The 26412-nt window shown below is 46.8% G+C and overlaps 1 long non-coding RNA gene across 1 annotated transcript in view; it reads right to left on the reverse strand.

Moving 5' to 3' along the window:
• Positions 1-26412, reverse strand: part of LOC134898743 (uncharacterized) — a 105071-nt gene that overhangs the window by 65075 nt on the left and 13584 nt on the right. The window contains exon 2 of the long non-coding RNA XR_010172484.1: positions 3509-3608. This is a non-coding gene — a long non-coding RNA (uncharacterized LOC134898743). The remainder of the gene's footprint in view (positions 1-3508; positions 3609-26412) is intronic.

Here is a 26412-nt window from a genome sequence, read left to right on the forward strand (position 1 = left end):
TGTGTGGCCTCCACGTGCCTGTATGACCACCCTACAACCCACACAAGTGGCTCAGGAAGTGCAGCTCATCCAGGATGGCACATCAATGCGAGCTGTGGCAAGAAGGTTTGCTATGTCTCTCAGCGTAGTGTCCAGAGCATGGAGGCTCTACCAGGAGACAGGCCAGTACATCAGGAGATGTGGTAGAGGCCATAGGAGGGCAACAACCCAGCAGCAGGACCTCTACCTCTGCCTTTGTGCAAGGAGGAACAGGAGGAGCACTGCCAGAGCCCTGCAAAATGACCTCCAGCAAGCCACAAATGTGCATGTGTCTACTAAAATGATCAGAAACAGACTCCATGAGGGTGGTATGAGGGCCTGACGTCCACAGGCGGGGGTTGTGCTTACAGCCCAACACCGTGCAGGAGGTTTGGCATTTGCCAGAGAACACCAAGATTGGCAAATTCGCCACTGGCGCCCTGTGCTCTTCACAGATGAAAGCAGGTTCTCACTGAGCACATGTGACAGACGTGACAGAGTCTGGAGATGCCAAGGAGAATATTCTGCTGCCTGCAACATCCTCCAGCATGACCGGCTTGGCAGTGGGTCAGTAATGGTGTGGGGTGGCATTTCTTTGAGGGGCTGCACAGCCCTCCATGTGCTCGCCAGAGGTAGCCTGACTGCCATTAGGTACCGAGATGAGATCCTCAGACCCCTTGTGAGACCATATGCTGGTGCGGTTGGCCCTGGGTTCCTCCTAATGCAAGACAATGCTAGACCTCATGTGGCTGGAGTGTGTCAGCAGTTTTTGCAAGACGAAGGCATTGATGCTATGGACTGGCCCGCCCGTTCCCCAGACCTGAATCCAATTGAGCACATCTGGGACATTATGTCTCGCTCCATCCACCAACGCATCACAGACTATCCAGGAGTTTTTATTTACCCCAAAGGAGGAGCCCTAAGGAGAGTGAGAAGCTAAGCAAGGAGACCTAGGGCCCTTTGGAATAGAGTCAGCCTATCCCTTCAAACCTTACATATTTTACCTAGAGCGGGCGGAGCTTGGCCTGTCGCCCAGCATTTACAGCACTGAGCAGGGCAGCATCAGAGGCAGGACGTGGCAGAGAAGGAGGTGGATTATTCTCCTCAGCGCCAGCCTTTTGACACCATCAATCTGGGGAAGGCCCGCCTGGAGGTGTGGCCTTACAAAGATTGGCAGTTGCGGGCGGAGCAAGTCCTGTTACAAGTCTAATTGCTGATCTTCTGTGATAAACTAACCAGTTAACTTTAGGTATATCCTGTTATCCAGAAAACAAGACACAGAGACTCCATTTATTGTTTTGGTGTGTTCTCGGGTGATTTCATGGATGCTACCAGCAGGTATTTTCAGAATAGTGAACCTGAATTGAAGTGTCTTTTTGAAAAACTTTTTGTTCGTTTTTTTACACTAGGATTCTTTACATTTACTTTATGGACAGTCCGGTCCATATGTAAAAATTATTTAGATTTACACAGTGACTTCGTTTCCGCCCAGGCCTCGAAGCCAAGACACCGGCTTCATACTGTACAGTAGTGCGCTGGCTTTAACCGCTGAGCCACACTAACAAGCGGTAGCAGCCTTGACACCTATCGGGAATATGAGGTGAATCAATCTGTATGTAGAGACTGTAGTAAAGTACTGAAGTCATGAATAGCGGCTTAGAGTGTAATGCTGCTGGGTAGGAAGAGGAGAGTGGGTATTTTCTGAAGAGTGAACCTGAAATAAAGTGTCTTTCTGAAAAACTTCCTGTGCATTTTTTTAGACCAGGATTCTTTACATCCGGTAATGACAGTTTATCGACGGTCCCGGTAAAGACCTGAATAAAACATCCAGAGCAGTTTAACGTATTGTTAGTAAACAATGGATGCATGCACCAAATGACGGAATTCTTTATTACACAGTCAACTGCAGCTCTGCATTCATGACAAAACACTGTTCAGTATTAGTGTATAGTGTAATGAATGACAGGTTCCATCAGCCAATTGGCAAGTGGCACTACAGAGGCTTCATTGGTTATTTGGTGAATGCGCTGAGTAGTTTAGGAAAGTGACATCTGGTGGACACAAATGTGTATTATAGTCTTTGTCTTTTCCAGCACCTTTGGGGGTCATTCCGAGTTGATCGTAGCCCTGCAAAATTTTGCAGGGCTACAATCATGTCCATAGACATGCGGGGGGACGCCCAGCACAGGGCTATCCCGCACCGCATGTCAGTGCCGCCCACCCCGCAGAAGTGCAAAAGCATTGCACAGCGGTGATGCTTTTGCACTTGAGGAGTAGCTCCTGGCCAGCGCAGATTTAGCGTGCTGGTCGGGAGCTACTCATCGGTCTCCATCACACAGCGGCTGCGTGTGATGTCACGCAGCCACTGTGACCCGCCTCCTACACGGTCTGGCCACGCCTGCGTTGGCTAGACCGCATCCACGAAACGGCAGCCAAATACCGTTGTTCTGCCCCCATGCCCAGAGACCGCCTCTGCTTGTCAATTAGGCAGAGGCGATTGTAGCGCAGCAACAGCCTTTGGCCGTAGGGCATGCGTCGGCGCACTGTGGCGCCGGTGCATGTGCAGTTCTGACCCAATCGCGCCGCTGCGATAAACAGAATGACCCCCTTAGTACATTACTTTACAACGTTCTGTTACAGGTTGTGGCACTGCAATGCGCTAAAAGCAAGGCACGCTACATAGCGTATGAGGCAAAGACGTAGCAGGACACATCTGTAACATCTCTTTGGACTAATTACCTACATAACTGTACATTTAAAGTTTTATGTTATGGTATTTGTAACTAGTATACCAGTATTAGACAAGATACATTGCAAACACATAGTTGCACAGATTTTATTAAATGTACTATCAATTTTAAATAAACGTTATTGTTTTTATAATTACAAAGTGTGTGCAATAATTTCGTTTATATACCTAATTAAGTTGTATACATATACCACATCTGGGTCACACCATATAAGCTGGGCATGCAATACATTTTCCTTTAGCATACATTCAGTATGTCAACACTGATAAAATGTCAACATGGTCAGAATGTCAACAATGTGTGTTTAAGCCAGGTAAGCCTTACCCTCACCCTAAAATTACCTCTAACCATACCACGTACCCTAATCTTAATCCTAATGCAAACCTAACCCCTAAACTTAACCCTAAAACCTTATCCTAACCCTAATGCTAAAGTAGACATTTCTCAATGATAACTTTTTCCAGGTGTCGACATTTTATGTCGACATGTTATCCATGTCAACACCAAATCTATAGACATTCTAACGTTGACATTATGAATATGGATATTGTGAGCATTGGCTTTGTGATTGCAGAACTACTGGACAGATGGCACAGCTACCAGTAGGTGAGGGTGGAGGTGGGGGTGGGGGTGGATTGGTGAGGGGGATTTGCGCTGCTGATCGTTAGCTATATTTATTTGCATTTTTTTTATTATGTATACTATTACAAATCTGTTTAGCAAACTTCTTTTTGTCTTACCATAAAATACTGTATCAGTGATGTTTTGTAAAATAACCAATTTCCTGTTATCCGCTTGGTGCCACCGTTCTGTTTTCCTGCATAGAGGATACTACAGTATCTAAGGAAGAGAGATTTGAAGGTATTTTCAGTGATATGGAAACTACATAATTCTAACATGCAAATGAAAATTGTTTCCAGTTTAAATAAGCTGAATACAGAGGGTAATACGTTTCTTTAATCCAGAAGTTACGAGGTTATTAGGAAGTTGTAAGATGATTGTGATGGCACTGTACACATTTTATGTTATTATGACTAGTATATCAGGTAAGTTGGTATAATGGAACAGTTACAGTAAATAACCAAGTAAGATACTTGTTACTAATACAGGTTGAGTATCCCTTATCCAAAATGCTTGGGACCAGAGGAATTTTGGATATGGGATTTTTCCGTAATTGCATACCATAATGAGATATTATGGTGATGGGACCTAAATCTAAGCACAGAATGCATTTATGTTACATATACACCTTATACACACAGCCTGAAGGTAATTTTAGCCAATATTTTTTATAACTTTGTGCATTAAACAAAGTGTTTGTACATTCACACAATTAATTTATGTTTCATATACACCTTATGCACACAGCCTGAAGGTCATTTAATACAATATTTTAATAACTTTGAGTATTAAACAAAGTTTGTGTACATTGAGCCATCAAAAAACAAAAGTTTCACTATCTCAGTCTCACTCAAAAAAGTCCGTATTTCGGAATATTCCGTATTTCGGAATATTTGGATATGGGATACTCAACCTGTATACATATATATATTAGGGATGTGCACTTGAAATTTTTCGGGTTTTGTGTTTTGGTTTTGGGTTCGGTTCCGTGGCCGTGTTTTGGGTTCGAACGCGTTTTGGCAAAACCTCACCGAATTTTTTTTGTCGGATTCGGGTGTGTTTTGGATTCGGGTGTTTTTTTCAAAAAACCCTAAAAAACAGCTTAAATCATAGAATTTGGGGGTCATTTTGATCCCATAGTATTATTAACCTCAATAACCATAATTTCCACTCATTTCCAGTCTATTCTGAACACCTCACACCTCACAATATTATTTTTAGTCCTAAAATTTGCACCGAGGTCGCTGTATGGCTAAGCTAAGCGACCCAAGTGGCCGACACAAACACCTGGCCCATCTAGGAGTGGCACTGCAGTGTCAGGCAGGATGGCCCTTCCAAAAAATACTCCCCAAATAGCACATGACGCAAAGAAAAAAAGAGGCGCAATGAGGTAGCTGTGTGAGTAAGCTAAGCGACCCTAGTGGCCGACACAAACACCTGGCCCATCTAGGAGTGGCACTGCAGTGTCAGGCAGGATGGCCCTTCCAAAAAATGCTCCCAAACAGCACATGACGCAAAGAAAAAAAGAGGCGCAATGAGGTAGCTGTGTGAGTAAGCTAAGCGACCCTAGTGGCCGACACAAACACCTGGCCCATCTAGGAGTGGCACTGCAGTGTCAGGCAGGATGGCCCTTCCAAAAAATACTCCCAAAACAGCACATGACGCAAAGAAAAAAAGAGGCGCAATGAGGTAGCTGTGTGAGTAAGCTAAGCGACCCTAGTGGCCGACACAAACACCTGGCCCATCTAGGAGTGGCACTGCAGTGTCAGGCAGGATGGCCCTTCCAAAAAATACTCCCCAAACAGCACATGACGCAAAGAAGAAAAAAAGAAAAAAGAGGTGCAAGATGGAATTGTCCTTGGGCCCTCCCACCCACCCTTATGTTGTATAAACAGGACATGCACACTTTAACCAACCCATCATTTCAGCGACAGGGTCTGCCACACGACTGTGACTGAAATGACTGGTTGGTTTGGGCCCCCACCAAAAAAGAAGCAATCTCTCCTTGCACAAACTGGCTCTACAGAGGCAAGATGTCCACCTCATCATCATCGTCCGATTCATCACCCCTTTCACTGTGTACATCCCCCTCCTCACAGATTATTAATTCGTCCCCACTGGAATCCACCATCTCAGATCCCCGTGTACTTTCTGGAGGCAATTGCTGCTGGTGAATGTCTCCATGGAGTAATTGATTATAATTAATTTTAATGAACATCATCTTCTCCACATTTTCTGGAAGTAACCTCGTACGCCGATTGCTGACAAGGTGAGCGGCGGCACTAAACACTCTTTCGGAGTATACACTGGAGGGAGGGCAACTTAGGTAGAATAAAGCCAGTTTGTGCAAGAGCCTCCAAATTGCCTCTTTTCCCTGCCAGTATACGTACGGACTGTCTGACGTGCCTACTTGGATGCGGTCACTCATATAATCCTCCACCATTCTTTCAATGGTGAGAGAATCATATGCAGTGACAGTAGATGACATGTCAGTAATCGTTGGCAGGTCCTTCAGTCCGGACCAGATGTCAGCATCAGCAGTCGCTCCAGACTGCCCTGCATCACCGCCAGCGGGTGGGCTCGGAATTCGTAGCCTTTTCCTCGCACCCCCAGTTGCGGGAGAATGTGAAGGAGGAGATGTTGACAGGTCGCGTTCCGCTTGACTTGACAATTTTCTCACCAGCAGTTCTTTGAACCCCTGCAGACTTGTGTCTGCCGGAAAGAGAGATCCAACGTAGGTTTTAAATCTAGGATCGAGCACGGTGGCCAAAATGTAGTGCTCTGATTTCAACAGATTGACCACATGTGAATCCTGGTTAAGCGAATGAAGGGCTCCATCCACAAGTCCCACATGCCTAGCGTAATCGCTCTGTTTTAGCTCCTCCTTCAATGCCTCCAGCTTCTTCTGCAAAAGCCTGATGAGGGGAATGACCTGACTCAGGCTGGCAGTGTCTGAACTGACTTCACGTGTGGCAAGTTCAAAGGGCAGCAGAACCTTGCACAACGTTGAAATCATTCTCCACTGCGCTTGAGTCAGGTGCAATCCCCCTCCTTTGCCTATATCGTGGGCAGATGTATAGGCTTGAATGGCCTTTTGCTGCTCCTCCATCCTCTGAAGCATATAGAGGGTTGAATTCCACCTCGTTACCACCTCTTGCTTCAGATGATGGCAGGGCAGGTTCAGGTTTTTTTGGTGGTGCTCCAGTCTTCTGTACGCGGTGCCTGCACGCCGAAAGTGGCCCGCAATTCTTCTGGCCACCGACAGCATCTCTTGCACGCCCCTGTCATTTTTTAAATAATTCTGCACCACCAAATTCAAGGTATGTGCAAAACATGGGACGTGCTGGAATTTGCCCAGATTTAATGCGCGCACAATATTGCTGGCGTTGTCCGATGCCACAAATCCCCAGGAGAGTCCAATTGGGGTAAGCCATTCTGCGATGATCTTCCTCAGTTGCCGTAAGAGGTTTTCAGCTGTGTGCGTATTCTGGAAAGCGGTGATACAAAGCGTAGCCTGCCTAGGAACGAGTTGGCGTTTGCGAGATCCTGCTACTGGTGCCGCCGCTGCTGTTCTTGCAGCGGGAGGCAATACATCTACCCAGTGGGCTGTCACAGTCATGTAGTCCTGAGTCTGCCCTGCTCCACTTGTCCACATGTCCGTGGTTAAGTGGACATTGGGTACAACTGCATTTTTTAGGACACTGGTGTGTCTTTTTCTGACGTCCGTGTACATTCTCGGTATCGCCTGCCTAGAGAAGTGGAACCTAGATGGTATTTGGTAACGGGGGCACACTACCTCAATAAATTGTCTAGTTCCCTGTGAACTAACGGCGGATACCGGACGCACGTCTAACACCAACATAGTTGTCAAGGCCTCAGTTATCCGCTGTGCAGCAGGATGACTGCTGTGATATTTCATCTTCCTCGCAAAGGACTGTTGGACAGTCAATTGCTTACTGGAAGTAGTACAAGTGGTCTTCCGACTTCCCCTCTGGGATTACGATCGACTCCCAGCAGCAACAACAGCAGCGCCAGCAGCAGTAGGCTGTTATGAGCCACGGCTGTGGCTCATTCCTGTTTTGCAGTTTTGTTCTGTATTTCATGTTATACTTCTGTTTATGTTCCCCGTGGGTGTCATGGGGTGCTCGGAGCTCACCCTTAAGGAGGGGATACTGTTATGAACCACAGGTAGTGGTTCATTCCTATTTTATGTTCATAAAGTTGTCTTGCATGTCAGGATTTCCTGTTGCTCTGTTTTAGAATACTCTTGTCTGCTGCCGCTGGTGAGTCTGTGTAATTGCAGCTTGTTCCCATGTGTTCAGCCTCACCTGGCTGCTAATTGCATCTGGTCAGTTTGGAATCATGCAACAGGGCAGCTGCATGGGATTATTAATTAGGCCTCTCTGTTATATGCTGGCTGTTTGCAATTCACAGATGCTGGTGATATTCCTTGGTTTGCAGTCTGCTTGAAGTTTGAGCTGGTTCCTGTCAGTCCCTGTGTTGATTCCTGTGTCAGTCCCTGTGTTGATTCCTGTGTCAGTCCCTGTGTCGATTACTGTGTCTGATCCCGTGTCCTGCTGTGAGACGTTCCTGCCCTGAGTTCCAGTGGCTTTGCCTGTCCCTGGTCAAGTCTTCTGGCTTCCTGGTGTCCACCGGTCTGTCGTTTGGGATTCTGCCTGTCCTCCAGTCTGAGAGTCAGTGTCGGCAGCATTAGAAGTTCCTGTCCATTTGCCAGCATTCGTACCGGTTCCGTGAGTAGCGGCTCTCCCGCGTCCGTTGGCCTAGGCCGCTGTATTCCATTATTGTTTCTGTCCCTGGTGTTTTGCAGAGGGTTCTGCTTGTGCTGTCACCGCCGGTACACAAAGGTATTATGTCGGCGTGTGATCAGCATTTCCTTTGTTGTTCTTTTCCTTTGGCAGTTTCTCCGCACATACTTTAGGTTTTTAGTTAGCTTGTAGTCCCTGGCCTGTTTGCTTAGTTAGAGGTCCTCTTGTCATCATTCTGCCTCGGATTTCCCTTTGTCTCTCATTAAGACCGGGGGGCACCGGAGTTGGGCAGACATAATCCGCCCTTCAAACGTGGCTGCCAAGGGCTCAAGAAACCATAGTCTCGCAAGGGATTTCCGATAGCACGGGTGAGACAACAGAGTTAGGGCGCCAGGGGCTATTCCCTTTCCATTCCCCTTTCCCAGCGTTACGTCCTGGTGCTCTGGTCTCACTTCAGGAACATCTCCCTTGTTCTGAGCACCAGGAACCTAACATAGGCGTTACACTCAAGGATGCATCGGAGGAATCCCAGGCAGGAGAGGACTCGTCAGACTTGCCAGTGACATGGCCTGCAGGACTATTGGCTTACCTGGGTAAGGAGGAAATTGACACTGAGGGAGTTGGTGGTGTGGTTTGCGCGAGCTTGGTTACAAGAGGAAGGGATTTACTGGTCAGTGGACTGCTTCCGCTGTCGCCCAAAGTTTTTGAACTTGTCACTGACTTATTATGAATGCGCTGCAGGTGACGTATAAGGGAGGATGTTCCGAGGTGGTTAACGTCCTTACTCCTACTTATTACAGCTTGACAAAGGCAACACATGGCTTGACACCTGTTGTCCGCATTTCTGTTGAAATACTTCCACACTGAAGAGCTGATTTTTTTGGTATTTTCACCAGGCATGTCAATGGCCATATTCCTCCCACGGACAACAGGTGTCTCCCCGGGTGCCTGACTTAAACAAACCACCTCACCATCAGAATCCTCCTTGTCAATTTCCTCCCCAGCCCAAGCAACACCCATATCCTCATCCTGGTGTACTTCAACACTGACATCTTCAATTTCACTATCAGGAACTGGACTGCGGGTGCTCCTTTCAACACTTGCAGGGGGCGTGCAAATGGTGGAAGGTGCAAGCTCTTCCCGTCCAGTGTTGGGAAGGTCAGGCATCGCAACCGACACAATTGGACTCTCCTTTGGGATTTGTGATTTCGAAGAACGCACAGTTCTTTGCTGTGCTTTTGCCGCAAGTCTTTTCTTTTTTCTAGCGAGAGGATGAGTGCTTCCATTCTCATGTGAAGCTGAACCACTAGCCATGAACATAGGCCAGGGCCTCAGCCGTTCCTTGCCACTCCGTGTCGTAAATGGCATATTGGCAAGTTTACGCTTCTCCTCAGACGCTTTTAATTTTGATTTTTGGGTCATTTTTTTACTGATCTTTTGTGTTTTGGATTTTACATGCTCTCTACTATGACATTGGGCATCGGCCTTGGCAGACGACGTTGATGGCATTTCATCGTCTCGGCCATGACTAGTGGCAGCAGCTTCAGCACGAGGTGGAAGTGGATCTTGATCTTTCCCTATTTTTTTAACCTCCACATTTTTGTTCTCCATATTTTGCGCACAACTAAAAGCCACCACAGGTATACAATGTAGATGGATGGATAGTATAGTATTACTTATACTTATGGACGACGAGTGACGACACAGAGGTAGGTACAGCCGTGGCCTACCGTACTGCTGCTTAGTGCTTATATATAAATATAATATACTGTATAACGGATCTGGTGGACAGTCTCAGCAGCAGACTGCTAAACTAGTATGAAGAAAGAAAAAAATAACACCACAGGTATACAATGTAGATGGATGGATAGTATTACTTATACTTATGGACGACGAGTGACGAGTCGACACAGAGGTAGGTACAGCCGTGGCCTACCGTACTGCTGCTTAAGTGCTTATATATAAATATAATATACTGTATAACGGACCTGGTGGACAGTGTCAGCAGCAGACTGCTAAACTAGTATGAAGAAAGAAAAAAAAAACACCACAGGTATACAATGTAGATGGATGGATAGTATTACTTATACTTATGGACGACGAGTGACGAGTCGACACAGAGGTAGGTACAGCCGTGGCCTACCGTACTGCTGCTTAGTGCTTATATATAAATATAATATACTGTATAACGGACCTGGTGGACAGTGTCAGCAGCAGACTGCTAAACTAGTATGAAGAAAGAAAAAAAAAAACACCACAGGTATACAATGTAGATGGATGGATAGTATTACTTATACTTATGGACGACGAGTGACGAGTCGACACAGAGGTAGGTACAGCCGTGGCCTACCGTACTGCTGCTTAGTGCTTATATATAAATATAATATACTGTATAACGGACCTGGTGGACAGTGTCAGCAGCAGACTGCTAAACTAGTATGAAGAAAGAAAAAAAAAACACCACAGGTATACAATGTAGATGGATGGATAGTATTACTTATACTTATGGACGACGAGTGACGAGTCGACACAGAGGTAGGTACAGCCGTGGCCTACCGTACTGCTGCTTAATGCTTATATATAAATATAATATACTGTATAACGGACCTGGTGGACAGTGTCAGCAGCAGACTGCTAAACTAGTATGAAGAAAAAAAAAAAAAACACCACAGGTATACAATGTAGATGGATGGATAGTATTGCTTATACTTATGGACGATGAGTGACGAGTCGACACAGAGGTAGGTACAGCCGTGGCCTACCGTACTGCTGCTTAAGTGCTTATATATAAATATAATATACTGTATAACGGACCTGGTGGACAGTGTCAGCAGCAGACTGCTAAACTAGTATGAAGAAAGAAAAAAAAAACACCACAGGTATACAATGTAGATGGATGGATAGTATTACTTATACTTATGGACGACGAGTGACGAGTCGACACAGAGGTAGGTACAGCCATGGCCTACCGTACTGCTGCTTAGTGCTTATATATAAATATAATATACTGTATAACGGACCTGGTGGACAGTGTCAGCAGACTGGTAAACTAGTATGAAGAAAGAAAAAAAAAAAACACCACAGTGTTTTTCAGGCAGACAAACGTATACTGGACTGGTGGTCACTGTCAGCAAAACTGTGCAGTGTGCACTGACTGTACTCCTGCTATAACTGCTCCCCAGTCCCCACAATTAGGCAGTGTGAGCAGTGCACTCAGCACAGATATATCATGCAGCAGTGCAGCACACTGAGTGAGCACAGATATGGATTGGTGGAGCGGTTTTTTTCAGGCAGAGAAACAACGGATTAAACTCAAAACCTGTTCACTGTACTCCCTAACAGCTGCTCCCCGTCCCCAATCCTCCCCACAATTTATAACTAACTAAGTTCTACTATAACGGAGAGGACGCCAGCCACGTCCTCTCCCTATCAATCTCAATGCACGTGTGAAAATGGCGGCGACGCGCGGCTCCTTATATAGAATCCGAGTCTCGCGAGAATCCGACAGCGGGATGATGACGTTCGGGTGCGCTCGGGTTAACCGAGCAAGGCGGGAGGATCCGAGTCTGCTCGGACCCGTGCAAAAAAGGGTGAAGTTCGGGCGGGTTCGGATTCCGAGGAACCGAACCCGCTCATCACTAATATTTATACTTGTTTTTTTCCCAAAGGAGCTGCAGCTGCAATTGTCTTAAATCAGAAAAGTGCAGAAATAAAAAGAGTTGGACTGTCCATCCAGATAGAATGTGAAGTCAGTGGTTATAATATAAATGATCACCACATGCATTGGATCAGACAAGTCCCTGGGGGAAGTCTTGTATGGATCGCAGCATTTTGAACTGGACAAACTACTTATGGGGGGTCATTCCGAGTTGTTCGCTCGCAAGATGCTTTTAGCAGCTTTGCACACGCTAAGCCGCCGCCTACTGGGAGTGAATCTTAGCTTATCAAAATTGCGAACGAAAGATTAGCAGAATTGCGAATAGACACTTCTTAGCAGTTTCTGAGTAGCTCCAGACTTACTCTGCATCTGCGATCAGTTCAGTCAGTTTCGTTCCAGGTTTGACGTCACAAACACACCCAGCGTTCGCCCAGACACTCCTCCGTTTCTCCAGCCACTCCCGCGTTTTTCCCAGAAACGGTAGTGTTTTTTCACACACAGCCATAAAACGGCCAGTTTCCGCCGAGAAACACCCACTTCCTGTCAATCACATTACGATCACCAGAACGAAGAAAAAACCTCGTAATGCCGTGAGTAAAATTCCTAACTGCATAGCAAATTTACTTGGCGCAGTCGCACTGCGGACATTGCCCATGCGCATTAGCGACCAATCGCTCCATTGCGAGAAAAAAATAACGAGCGAACAACTCGGAATGACCCCCATATAGCGGATAGTTTCAAGGAGAGAGTCACTCCATCCACAAGTGGTTCCACTGCTCTGCTAAAGATGGACAGGCTGGTGCAGTCTGATACAGGAACATATTACTGTGCTCGGAACACAGTGAGAAAGTTCTATCTGAGCCTTGTAAAAATTAGCAGAATGTGCAGGAGGTTACAATACGTCAGCAAAGTATACAGTACAAATATAATTTGCCTTTCTTGGGCTAATTGAATAAATAAGGCAAAGTCATGGACTATAATGTGGGACAGCATTAAGATAAGACAGCCTGTTTGTCATCTCTATGGCCTGATAGAGAGTTAGACAGATGTTAGTTTAACCCAGTGGTCGAAGTGAAAATTTTGAAGTGGGGTATGGAAAAGTGAAGGTTGTAATTATGCACGCACCGCGTTTCAGAAAAAGGGTGTGTGGCCACTCAAAAGGGGGCATGTCCTTAACTTTAGTGTACCACACCATATACCCCTTATACACATTATGCACCACAATAGTAGGACCCCTTATATTATCTAGTACTTTTGCCCTTACACATTATCCCACACTGAATGAGCCAAAGTTCCCATGGAATGAGCCAAAATTAACATTACGCCACACAATATGATCCAAAATTCAAATTATGCCACACAGTGTGATCCAAAATTCACATTATGACACACAGTATGATCCACAATTCACATTATGCAACACAGTATGATCCAAAATTCACATTATACAACACATTATGAGACAAAATTCACATTATGCTACACAGTATGATCCAAAATTCACATTATGACACACAGTATGATCCACAATTCACATTATGCAACACACTATGATCCAAAATTCATATTATGCCACACAGTATGATCCAAAATTCAGGGACAGGGAGAGTGAAAGCAGGGACATAGGGACAGGGAGAGTGACATGGAGAGTAACAGCAGGGATAACAGTGACAGATAGAGTGACAGCAGGGATTGAGAGAGTGACAGGGAGAGTGACAGCATAGACAGTGACAGAGAGAGTGACAGCGAGAGTGACAACAGGGACAGAGAGAGTGACAGCAGGACATGGAGAGTGACAGCAGGGACAGGGAGAGTGACAGAGAGAGTGACACCAGGGACAGGGAGAGTGACAGCAGGGACAGGGAGAGTGACAGAGAGAGCAAACGCAGGGACAGAGAAAGCGACAGCAGGGACAAAGAGAGTGACAGCAGGGACAGGGAGAGTGACAGAGAGAGTATCAGGGAGAGTGACAGAGGGACAGAAAGAGTGACAGAGGAACATAGGGAAGCAGGGAAACAGTACCTAATGAGCAGAGGATGGGGGATGCGGTTCGCGGTGGTGCAGAGGCTTTAGTCAGTGGCGGGGAGGAGGAGAAGGCCCTGGGCAGCGGTGGTGCAGAGGAGAAGGCTGTCACGTTCCGGGTATCTGGACGCCATTACCTGCCTTTCAGATGTCTCCTGAGGCTCGCTCAGCGTTCCAAGGCCGGATCTCATCTGTGTCCACATACTGCACATCCCTCCTGTCACGCTGAGATGCTGTCACAGCGGCGCCATGTTTGAATCCTGCATGGCGTCTTCCGTCCTCCGCGGCCTCCGCCGCCGCTCCTGTGTTATTGGTGCAGGTTGTCAGTGTGGTGTTCCATGCCTGCAGCGGCCTCCGTTGTCATCCACGAGTATCAGCATACATTTCTCAGTCTGGCGTCTCCTGTCCTCTGCGGCCGGCGCCGCCATTGCAGTTATGTTTCCACATGGTTTCCTAAACCAGTTTTCCCTCCAAGTTCTAACATGGGCGCACCCATGTTGGATTCAATCACATGTTTCAGTTCCTCCAATCAACTGCCTGGAAATCTGCATAATTGCCCAGCCAATACCTACATTGCTGCAGGTATAAGTATCCTGTGCCTGGGCCAGCAAATGGTCAGTGCTTTGTTTGTCATACCTTGTTCCAGTCTCTCTCCTGTGGTTGTGTTTCCAGGTTCCAGCTCCTGTCTCCAGCATCCACTAAAGAGACCCGCACCTGCCTACCATCCCTGCGGTGCAGTCCTCTGTGGCTGATCCAGCTTCCAGCTATTTCATCTGCTTCCAGCAGTATCCACTACCACCGGTAATCATCCTTCAATTCCTCTGTTTCCACGCTCCCTAGCATCTTACTATATTCACTCCGTGTTTCATCACCTGGCTGGTTCCACCCAGCATTCATTCAGTGACTTTATCATCTGGCTGATTCCATTCTGCATCCACTCCGTGTCTTACCACCTGGCTGGTTCCATCCAGCAATTACAACAGCTGATTCAAGTTACCAACTTCATCTGTTCCATCTACTGGCATGTTCCTTGGATATCTTCACTACTACAGCCAGGCCTGGTAAGGTTATTCCATCTAAGAACTGTAACACCTGTTCTTACCTACCAGTGTCCTGTGTAACCATTTCATGGTCAGAGTGCTCCAGGAATCATATTATTTATCATTGCCATTATTTACCTTGAATGCTGTTTGTTTACACGGAGTCTGTTAATAAACTTCTATTTTGACTTTTACCTGGTTGTCATGGTCACACCTTCGGGTTTCCTTTTAACACTTACATGTCCAGGGGTCTGATTAAACCTCCCCGGTTTAAGTTCCTCTCAGCCCCTACAACTGAGGCTTTCTCCTGTCAGCCAAAACCCTCAGTTGTGACAGTAAGCACTGACCATATGAATCCAGCCGGAGACCAGGATCAAGCGGCTAGGCCGATGCAAGAACTGGCAGCCAGACTCGAACATCAGGAGGCTGCACAAGGCCACATCATCCGCTGTCTCCAAGATCTCTCTACGCGGCTAGATGGGATTCAAACGACCCTCCGTGGACCTGGCACGTCCGGTGCGTCCACAACAGTGACACCAGCTGTAACCCCACCCACCTTTCCCATTTCCATTCCACGTCTTCATCTCCCAACGCCAGCAAAATTTGACGGATCTCCAAGGTTCTGCAGGGGATTTCTTAACCAATGCGAAATCCACTTTGAGCTTCAGCCTGGCAATTTCCACAGTGACCGTACTAAAATTGCCTATATCATTTCCCTTCTTAGCGGCTCAGCCCTTGACTGGGCATCACCTTTATGGGAGAAGTCTGATCCCCTGCTGTCCTCCTATACGGACTTTGTCGCAACATTCAGGCGCATCTTCGACGAGCCAGGCCGGGTAACCTCTGCTTCATCTGAGATTCTCCATTTACGCCAAGGAACACGTACTGTGGGACAGTATCTCATACAGTTCAAAATCCTGGCATCCGAACTGGCATGGAACGACGAGGCCCCAAATGCTGCATTCTGGCATGGCTTATCAGAACGCATCAAGGATGAGTTAGCTACCAGAGACTTGCCCTCTAAGTTGGATGAGCTAATTTCTCTTTGCACGAAGGTTGATCTACGTTTCAGAGAGAGAGCAACCGAGCTAGGAAGACCGTCTGCTCCAAAATCTTCTGCTCCTCCTCTTCGTCAACCGTCTCCATCCAAGGATGAGCCCATGCAAATTGGCCGTTCCCGTCTATCTCCCGCTGAGCGCCGAAGACGTCTCTCTGAGTCTCTCTGTCTCTATTGTGCAGCTCCGTCTCACATTATCAATGCCTGTCCCAAACATCCGGGAAACTCCAAATCCTAGCTCGCCAAGGAGAGGGCCGGCTAAGAGTAATGATCTCCTCTCCATCTCCTCATGATTGTAATCTCCCAGTCTCGCTCCAAATTGCTCAACGTTACAGGAACGTCATTGCCCTCCTTGATTCCGGAGCAGCTGGGAATTTCATAACCGAAGCTTATGTTAAACAGTGGTCCCTACCCACCGAGAGACTTCCTTCATCCATCTCCTTAACTGCAGTAGATGGCAGCAAGATTTTTGACGCAGTTATTTCTCTAAAGACTCTACCAGTTCGTCTGAGAGTGGGAGTTCTTCATGCAGAATTTATTTCCTTCCTAGTGATTCCAAGAGCCACACATCCAGTGGTTTTGGGCCTTCCATGGCTCCGTCTCCACAATCCGTCGATTGACTGGACGACTACGCAAATACTAGCATGGGGTCCCTCCTGTGCAAAGACTTGTTTGTCCAAAGTGCTTCCTGTTTGTTCTTCTTTCCCCAGGTCGTCTGATGTTCCACCTCCTCCATATCAAGACTACACGGACGTGTTCAGTAAAGCTTCTGCTGATATCCTTCCTCCTCATAGAGAATGGGACTACCCAATTGATCTCATTCCAGGGAAGGTTCCACCTCGAGGCCGAACTTACCCGTTGTCTCTTCCTGAGACGCATTCCATGGAGGAGTACATCAAAGAGAACCTGGCAAAAGGTTTTATCCGACCTTCTTCTTCTCCAGCTGGCGCAGGCTTCTTCTTCGTTAAGAAGAAAGACGGTGGTCTGCGACCGTGCATCGATTACAGAGGTCTGAACGACATTACCGTCAAGAACCGGTATCCTTTACCTTTGATTACAGAGCTCTTCGATAGAGTCAGCGGAGCCACCATCTTTACAAAGTTGGATTTGAGGGGTGCCTACAATCTCATCCGGATCCGTGAGGGTGATGAGTGGAAGACCGCCTTTAACACCCGTGATGGACATTATGAGTACCTCGTCATGCCCTTCGGATTGAGCAATGCTCCAGCTGTCTTCCAGCATTTCGTGAATAAGATCTTCAGAGACATCTTATACCGCCATGTCGTGGTTTATTTAGATGATATCCTCATCTTTGCCAATAATCTAGAGGAACATCGTTTCTGGGTAAAGGAGGTTCTGTCCCGTCTCCGTGTCAATCATCTCTATTGCAAATTGGAGAAATGTGTCTTTGAAGTTAAATCCATTCCGTTTCTAGGTTACATTGTGTCCGGTTCCGGACTAGAGATGGATCCTGAGAAACTACAAGCAATCCAGAATTGGCCGATACCCTTAACCCTCAAAGGGGTCCAGAGGTTCTTAGGGTTCGCCAATTATTACAGAAAGTTCATACGAGACTTTTCCACCATTGTGGCGCCTATCACTGCATTAACCAAGAAGGGTGCTAACCCGTCCAAGTGGTCTGAAGAAGCTACGCAAGCTTTTCATCTTGTAAAACAACGTTTCATCTCTACACCAGTTCTGAAACAGCCCGACGCCGACTCTCCTTTCATCTTAGAGGTGGATGCCTCCTCCGTTGGAGTAGGAGCGGTGTTATCCCAGAGGGCTAAAGATGGCCATCTACATCCTTGCAGTTACTTCTCCCGGAAGTTCTCCCCAGCTGAGCGCAACTATGCCATTGGCGACCAGGAGTTGCTAGCCATCAAGCTCGCTCTAGAGGAGTGGAGATATCTGTTGGAGGGAGCTTCTCATTCAATCACGATACTTACCGACCACAAGAATCTTTTATACCTGAAAGGTGCACAATGTCTTAACCTTCATCAGGCCAGATGGGCACTTTTCTTTTCCAGGTTCGACTTTAAACTCCAGTTCTGTCCGGGCTCTCAGAATCGCAAGGCCGATGCCCTTTCCCGCTCTTGGGAGCAAGAAAACGAGTCAGAGTCTTCAGACAAGCATCCTATTATTAATCCGTTGGCATTCTCCACGGTAGGGATGGACTCTACACCCCCACCAGGGAAAAGTTTTGTGAAGCCGGTGTTAAGGAAGAAGCTCATGCATTGGGCCCATGCTTCCCGTTTTGCCGGACATACAGGCATTCAGAAAACCCTCGAGTTTATCTCTAGGTCCTACTGGTGGCCAACTCTGAAGAAGGACGTCAAGGAGTTTATTGCCTCTTGCCCAAAGTGTGCCCAACACAAAGTTCCCCGCCAGTCTCCTGCGGGGCAACTGGTTCCATTATCTGTTCCCAGTCGACCGTGGACCCATTTGTCGATGGACTTTGTTACAGATCTGCCTATATGCAACAAGTTTAATACCATCTGGGTTGTAGTTGACCGGTTCACCAAGATGGCACATTTCATACCCCTCACCGGTCTTCCGTCAGCTTCCAAGTTGGCTCAAGTGTTTATCCAAGAGATCTTCTGACTTCACGGTCTTCCTGAAGAGATCATCTCCGACCGTGGAGTACAATTTGTAGCCAAATTTTGGCGAAGTTTGTGTCAAGCCCTCCAAGTCAAGTTAAAGTTTTCCACGGCTTACCATCCTCAGACCAATGGTCAAACCGAGAGGGTGAATCAGGACTTGGAGGCCTTCCTCCGCATTTACGTGTCTTCCTCCCAAGATGACTGGGTTCAACTCCTTCCTTGGGCCGAGTTTAGCCACAACAATCAATACCATTCCTCATCCTCCTCAACACCATTCTTCATCAACTATGGATTTCACCCTAAGGTTCCAGAATTCCAACCGCTTCCAGCAACTTCTGTTCCAGCAGTGGATGTCACCTTGCGTCAGTTTTCAAACAACTGGAAGAATGTCCGCGCTGCCCTGCTTAAAGCCTCATTTAGGTACAAGAAGTTTGCCGATAGGAAGCGTAGAGCGGTTCCTGCTCTCAAGGTGGGTGATCGAGTATGGTTGTCCACGAAGAATTTGAGGTTGAGAGTTCCCAGCATGAAATTTGCTCCTCGTTACATCGGTCCTTTTAAAATTGAACAAGTCATCAATCCTGTTGCTTACAGACTCCAGTTACCTCCCTTCTTGAAAATACCCAGGACATTCCATGTTTCCCTGTTGAAACCGCTGATCTTGAATCAGTTTCATTCTGCACTTCCTCCAACTCCTAAACTTCAGACTCAACGGGGAATCGAGTATGAGGTGGCCAAGATTCTGGACTCACGTTTCCGTTACGGTCAGTTGCAGTATCTTATTGACTGGAAGGTCCTGAAGAACGCTCTTGGACCAATGCACCTGATGTCCATGCTCCTGCCTTGGTCCGGAATTTCCACTCGAAGTTTCCTCGAAAGCCTAAGAAGCATCCTGGGGCCACTCCTAAAGGGGGGGGGGTGTGCTGTCATGATCCGGGTATCTGGACGCCATTACCTGCCTTTCAGATGTCTCCTGAGGCTCGCTCAGCGTTCCAAGGCCGGATCTCATCTGTGTCCACATACTGCACATCCCTCCTGTCACGCTGAGATGCTGTCACAGCGGCGCCATGTTTGAATCCTGCATGGCGTCTTCCGTCCTCCACGGCCTCCGCCGCCGCTCCTGTGTTATAGGTGCAGGTTGTCAGTGTGGTGTTCCATGCCTGCAGCGGCCTCCGTTGTCATCCACGAGTGTCTGCATACATTTCTCAGTCTGGCGTCTCCTGTCCTCTGCGGCCTGCGCCGCCATTGCAGTTATGTTTCCACGTGGTTTCCTAAACCAGTTTCCCCTCCAAGTTCTAACATGGGCGCAGCCATGTTGGATTCAATCACATGTTTCAGTTCCTCCAATCAACTGCCTGGAAATCTGCATAATTGCCCAGCCAATACCTACATTGCTGCAGGTATAAGTATCCTGTGCCTGGGCCAGCAAATGGTCAGTGCTTTGTTTGTCATACCTTGTTCCAGTCTCTCTCCTGTGGTTGTTTCCAGGTTCCAGCTCCTGTCTCCAGCATCCACTAAAGAGACCCGCACCTGCCTACCATCCTGCGGTGCAGCCTGACTCTGCAGTCCTCCGTGGCTGATCCAGTTTCCAGCTATTTCATCTGCTTCCAGCAGTATCCACTACCACCGGTAATCATCCTTCAATTCCTCTGTTTCCACGCTCCCTAGCATCTTACTATTCACCTGGCTGGTTCCACCCAGCATTCATTCAGTGACTTTATCATCTGGCTGATTCCATTCTGCATCCACTCCGTGTCTTACCACCTTGCTGGTTCCATCCAGCAATTACAACAGCTGATTCAAGTTACCAACTTCATCTGTTCCATCTACTGGCATGTTCCTTGGATATCTTCACTACTACAGCCAGGCCTGGTAAGGTTATTCCATCTAAGGACTGTAACACCTGTTCTTACCTACCAGTGTCCTGTGTAACCATTTCATGGTCAGAGTGCTCCAGGAATCATATTATTTATCATTGCCATTATTTACCTTGAATGCTGTTTGTTTACACGGAGTCTGTTAATAAACTTTTATTTTGACTTTTACCTGGTTGTCATGGTCACACCTTCGGGTTTCCTTTTAACACTTACATGTCCAGGGTCTGATTAAACCTCCCCGGTTTAAGTTCCTCTCAGCCCCTACAACTGAGGTTTTCTCCTGTCAGCCAAAACCCTCAGTTGTGACAAAGGCCCTGGAAAGCGGCGGTGCAGAGGAGTCCATGGGTGGTGGCGGCAGTGAGGAGGAGAAGGCCCTTGACAGCGGTGGTGTGGAGGAGGACGTGGGCGGTGACAATGAGGAGGACGTGAGCAGCAGCGGTGAGGAGGAGAAGGCCCTGAGCAGCGGCGGTGTGGAAATGGCATTCGGTCCCTATGACTGCCACCATTTGAAATCTGCCACAGACCAGCAGCCAATAAGGAGCGGCTGTGTGGCCGCTCCTGATTGGGTGCCGGTTCAAGAGCTTAACAGCGCGGAATTTGAAAGGCGGCGGGGGTCTTCAGTGCTCAAAGTGCCGGTATGCCATACCGGTGTATACCGGCCCACTTTGAGCACTGATTAACCAAAAAACCTACACTTACAAATAGCGTATTTATTCCTCTATACTGATTTACAGGGGTGGATTGAGGTCGAATACCAGCTTGGCAAATTTATGGAAGCAGCTCTAATGGGAGTGGAGTCTATTGAGGGGAAGGGGGTTGTCAAGAGGGCGGGGTCACTCCTCAGAGGTCGTGATTCTGAGATAGACACAGTTGAGGTCTCCTTTGCTTTACGTTACATATGCTGCTACACTGCCCTTCCCTGATGTACATCTGTACGTCAGAAAAGTAGTGATGAGCGGGTTCGGTTCCTCGGAATCCGAACTCCCCCGAACTTCACCCATTTTACACGGTTCCGAGGCAGACTCGGATCCTCCCGCCTTGCTCGGTTAACCCGAGCGCGCCCGAACGTCATCATCCCGCTGTCGGATTCTCGCGAGATTCGGATTCTAAATAAGGAGCCGCGCGTCGCCACCATTTTTCACTCGTGCAACGGAAATGATAGTGAGAGGATGTGGCTGGCGTCCTGTCAGTTTTGTTCAGGGGGCTGCAAATATCTGTGCTCACTGCTTTATTGTGGGGACGGGGGACCACCAGTATTATATAGGAGGAGTACAGTGCAGAGTTTTGCTGACCAGTGACCACCAGTATTATACGTTCTCTGCCTGAAAAAAGCTCGATATCTGTGCTCAGTGTGCTGCATATATCTGTGCTCACACTGCTTTATTGTGGGGACTGGGGACCACCAGTATTAGATAGGAGGAGTACAGTGCAGAGTTTTGCTGACCAGTGACCACCAGTATTATACGTTCTCTGCCTGAAAAACGCTCCATATCTGTGCTCAGTGTGCTGCATATATCTGTGCTCCCACTGCTTTATTGTGGGGACTGGGGACCACCAGTATTATATAGGAGGAGTATAGTGCAGAGTTTTGCTGACCAGTGACCAGTGACCACCAGTATTATACGTTCTCTGCCTGAAAAACGCTCCATATCTGTGCTGCATTGTAGTATATAGTAGGAGTACAGTGCATAATTTTGCTGACCACCAGTATATAATATATAGCAGTACGGTACAGAAGGCCACTGCTCTACCTACCTCTGTGTCGTCAATTATACTATCCATCCATACCTATGGTGCATTTCAGTTTTGCACAGTTTGCTGACCACCAGTATATAATATATAGCATTACGGTACAGTAGGCCACTGCTCTACCTACCTCTGTGTCGTGAATTATACTATCCATCCATACCTGTGGTGCATTTCAGTTGTGCACAGTTTGCTGACCACCAGTATATAATATATAGCATTACGGTACAGAAGGCCACTGCTCTACCTACATCTGTGTCGTCAAGTATACTATCCATCCATACCTGTGGTGCATTTCAGTTTTGTACAGTTTGCTGACCACCAGTATATAATATATAGCATTACGGTACAGAAGGCCACTGCTCTACCTACCTCTGTGTCGTCAAGTATACTATCCATCCATACCTGTGGTGCATTTCAGTTTTGCACAGTTTGCTGACCACCAGTATATAATATGTAGCAGTACGGTACAGAAGGCCACTGCTCTACCTACCTCTGTGTCGGCAAGTATACTATTATCCATCCATACCCGTGGTGCATTTCAGTTTTGCACAGTTTGCTGACCACCAGTATATAATATATAGCAGTACGGTACAGTAGGCCACTGCTCTACCTACCTCTGTGTCGTCAAGTATACTATCCATCCATACCTGTGGTGCATTTCAGTTTTGCACAGTTTGCTGACAACCAGTATATAATATATAGCAGTACGGTACAGAGGGTCACTGCTCTACCTACCTCTGTGTCGGCAAGTATACTATTATCCATCCATACCCGTGGTGCATTTCAGTTTTGCACAGTTTGCTGACCACCAGTATATAATATATAGCAGTACGGTACAGTAGGCCACTGCTCTACCTACCTCTGTGTCGTCAAGTATACTATCCATCCATACCTGTGGTGCATTTCAGTTTTGCACAGTTTGCTGACAACCAGTATATAATATATAGCAGTACGGTACAGAGGGTCACTGCTCTACCTACCTCTGTGTCGTCAAGTATACTATCCATCCATACCTGTGGTGCATTTCAGTTTTGCACAGTTTGCTGACCACCAGTATATAATATATAGCAGTACGGTACAGTAGGCCACTGCTCTACCTACCTCTGTGTCGTCAAGTATACTATCCATCCATACCTGTGGTGCATTTAAGTTGTGCGCAGTATATATATAGTAGTAGGACAGTGCATTGCCACTCCTAGATGGGCCATGTGTTTGTGTCGGCCACTTGGGTCGCTTAGCTTAGTCACACAGCTACCTCATTGCACCTCTTTTTTTCTTTGCATCATGTGCCGTTTGGGGACTATTTTTTAAATCTACCATCCTGTCTGACACTGCAGTGCCACTCCTAGATGGGCCAGGTGTTTGTGTCGGCCACTTGGGTCTTTGTGTCGGCCACTTGGGTCGCTTAGCTTAGTCACACAGCTACCTCATTGCGCCTCTTTTTTTCTTTGCATCATGTGCTGTTTGGGGACTATTTTTTTGAAGTGCCATCCTGTCTGACACTGCAGTGCCACTCCTAGATGGGCCAGGTGTTTGTGTCGGTCACTTGGGTCGCTTAGCTTAGTCACACAGCTACCTCATTGCGCCTCTTTTTTTCTTAGCTTTGTCACACAGCTACCTCATTGCGCCTCTTTTTTTCTTTGCATCATGTGCTGTTTGGGGACTATTTTTTTGAAGTGCCATCCTGTCTGACACTGCAGTGCCACTCCTAGATGGGCCAGGTGTTTGTGTCGGCCACTTGGGTCGCTTAGCTTAGCCATCCAGCGACCTTGGTGCAAATTTTAGGACTAAAAATAATATTGTGAGGTGTTCAGAATAGACTGGAAATGAGTGAAAATTATGTTTATTGAGGTTAATAATACTATGGGATCAAAATGACCCCCAAATTCTATGATTTAAGCTGTTTTTGAGTGTTTTTTGTAAAAAAACACCCAAATCCAAAACACACCCGAATCCGACAAAAAAATTTCAGGGAGGTTTTGCCAAAACGCGTCCGAATCCAAAACACGGCCGCGGAACCGAATCCAAAACCAAAACACAAAACCCGAAAAATTTCCGGTGCACATCACTACTGAAAATACAAGTTCTGATATGCCCACTTTCAGTGTCTACTGACACTGCATTCATGCCTTTAATCTACTTCTGATTTTATTACTTTTTCATTCTACAAACCCCTTGTGTATAACCTTATATGTTTCAAAGTACAGGGAGGGGGAGCACACACTACATACAGCACAGTGGGAAACACAGACACAGGGGATCTGTGCAGCGGAATCTGTCCCAGTTGACAATCTGCCCCTGATTACATACATATCTACCACATTATTGCATGAATAGCACCACATAACACGAATAGCACCACATTACACGAATAGCACCACATTACACGAATAGCACTGCATTACATGAATAGCACCGCATTACATGTAAAGCACCGCACATGGGAGGTCATTCCGAGTTGTTCGCTCGCAAGGCGATTTTAGCAGAGTTGCTCACGCTAAGCCGCCGCCTACTGGGAGTGAATCTTAGCATCTTAAAATTGCGAACGAAGTATTCGCAATATAGCGATTACACACCTCGTAGCAGTTTCTGAGTAGCTTCAGACTTACTCGGCATCTGCGATCAGTTCAGTGCTTGTCGTTCCTGGTTTGACGTCACAAACACTCCCAGCGTTCGCCCAGACACTCCTCCGTTTCTCCGGCCACTCCTGCGTTTTTTCCGGAAACTGTAGCGTTTTTTCCCACACGCCCATAAAACGGCCTGTTTCCGCCCAGTAACACCCATTTCCTGTCAATCACATTACGATCGCCAGAACGATGAAAAAGCCGTGAGTAAAATTACTAAGTGCATAGCAAATTTACTTGGCGCAGTCGCAGTGCGGACATTGCGCATGCGCATTAAGCGGAAAATCGCTGCGATGCGAAGATTTTTACCGAGCGAACAACTCGGAATGAGGGCCATGGTTTTGCCCAATTGCACATGGTTTTGCCCAATTGCTAACAAACTTGCTGCTGCGATCAACTCAGAATTACCCCCCAAACTATTAGGCTTCATACAACACAGGACACATAATCTGGTGTGCAAATTAAGCAGCAAAAATTATTTTTAAAATACACAGACTAAATTCTATAATCTGGGCACATTCTATGAAGATATCACTTAAAAGCTTCAGCGGTGAACTCAAATTCATCCAATTAGTAGAATTGTAATTATCATCATCTTCAACATGTATTTACAGGGATGTAGTCCAAATGTCAAAATGGAAATCTAGACTATCACAAGGCGGACACCAAAGTGTTATTTGTCATAAAGTTGACATGGTTACAATATCGACAATCAAAATGTTAAAAGAATAGGAGGTCGACATGGCAATTAGATCGACAGTTAAAAACATTGGCGGTTCCAGAGGTGGGGCTGCATTGCAGTCCAAAGTTCAAATAGGGAAGCCACACCAACTGCCAGTGACTCAGTTTGGGATGACAGTTGGTGGCAGTTGGTGTGGCTCCCTTATTTGAACTTTGGACTGCACTGCTGCGCCACCTCTTGAGCCGCCACTGGTTAAAATGTACAGTAGACACAGACAAAATGTAGACATTGAAAAAGGCCTGACCAGACAGGAGGGCAATAATATATCCAATCTTAAAACGGGCTGATGGAAAACTAGCAGACAAAAGTTCGAACTGGATCTCGCATTGGTTCAAGAATCCTCTGCAAAGCTTTGGGGTCCCGTCAAACTTACTTGGCAAGGGTAACTGCAAACAGGACATAGGCACCATCACTAGAGAATCCGTTGTGGAAGCCGAGACCACCGGAGCTGGAACTTGGACTTGTGGTGTCTTTATAGCCGTATGAAGAGCCTCCAAACAATCTGCCATAGTTTGCATAAACTGAACTATTTGTGTCTGTATGGACTCCTGATTTTCCAGTCGGGAAAGGATGTTTGCCGTAGCTCCATCTCCTGCGAGTTGGTCACCTGATGGATCCATGCGGCCAGTGCTTACTGTCAGGGCCAAGTGTTTTTATGAATCCATTAACTCTGGAGCAACCAAAGGTGTATGTGCCAGAGGATAGTGAAAGCAGGGATGACGAATAAAGTTCTGTTTCATATTTTATTAAAGGCAACAATTCCAGTAAGGAGTTAAATGACAATTATTAGTCACCATAAATATACTGACATATTGCAATGAATGGTATAATGATAAGCAGGAACAGACTTAAAGATGCATTGAAGAAATGTTCATAGAACTGAGTTTAAAA

Source organism: Pseudophryne corroboree, chromosome 1 (assembly GCF_028390025.1).
Source record: "Pseudophryne corroboree isolate aPseCor3 chromosome 1, aPseCor3.hap2, whole genome shotgun sequence".
In the NCBI taxonomy this organism is placed as follows: Eukaryota; Metazoa; Chordata; class Amphibia; order Anura; family Myobatrachidae; genus Pseudophryne; species Pseudophryne corroboree.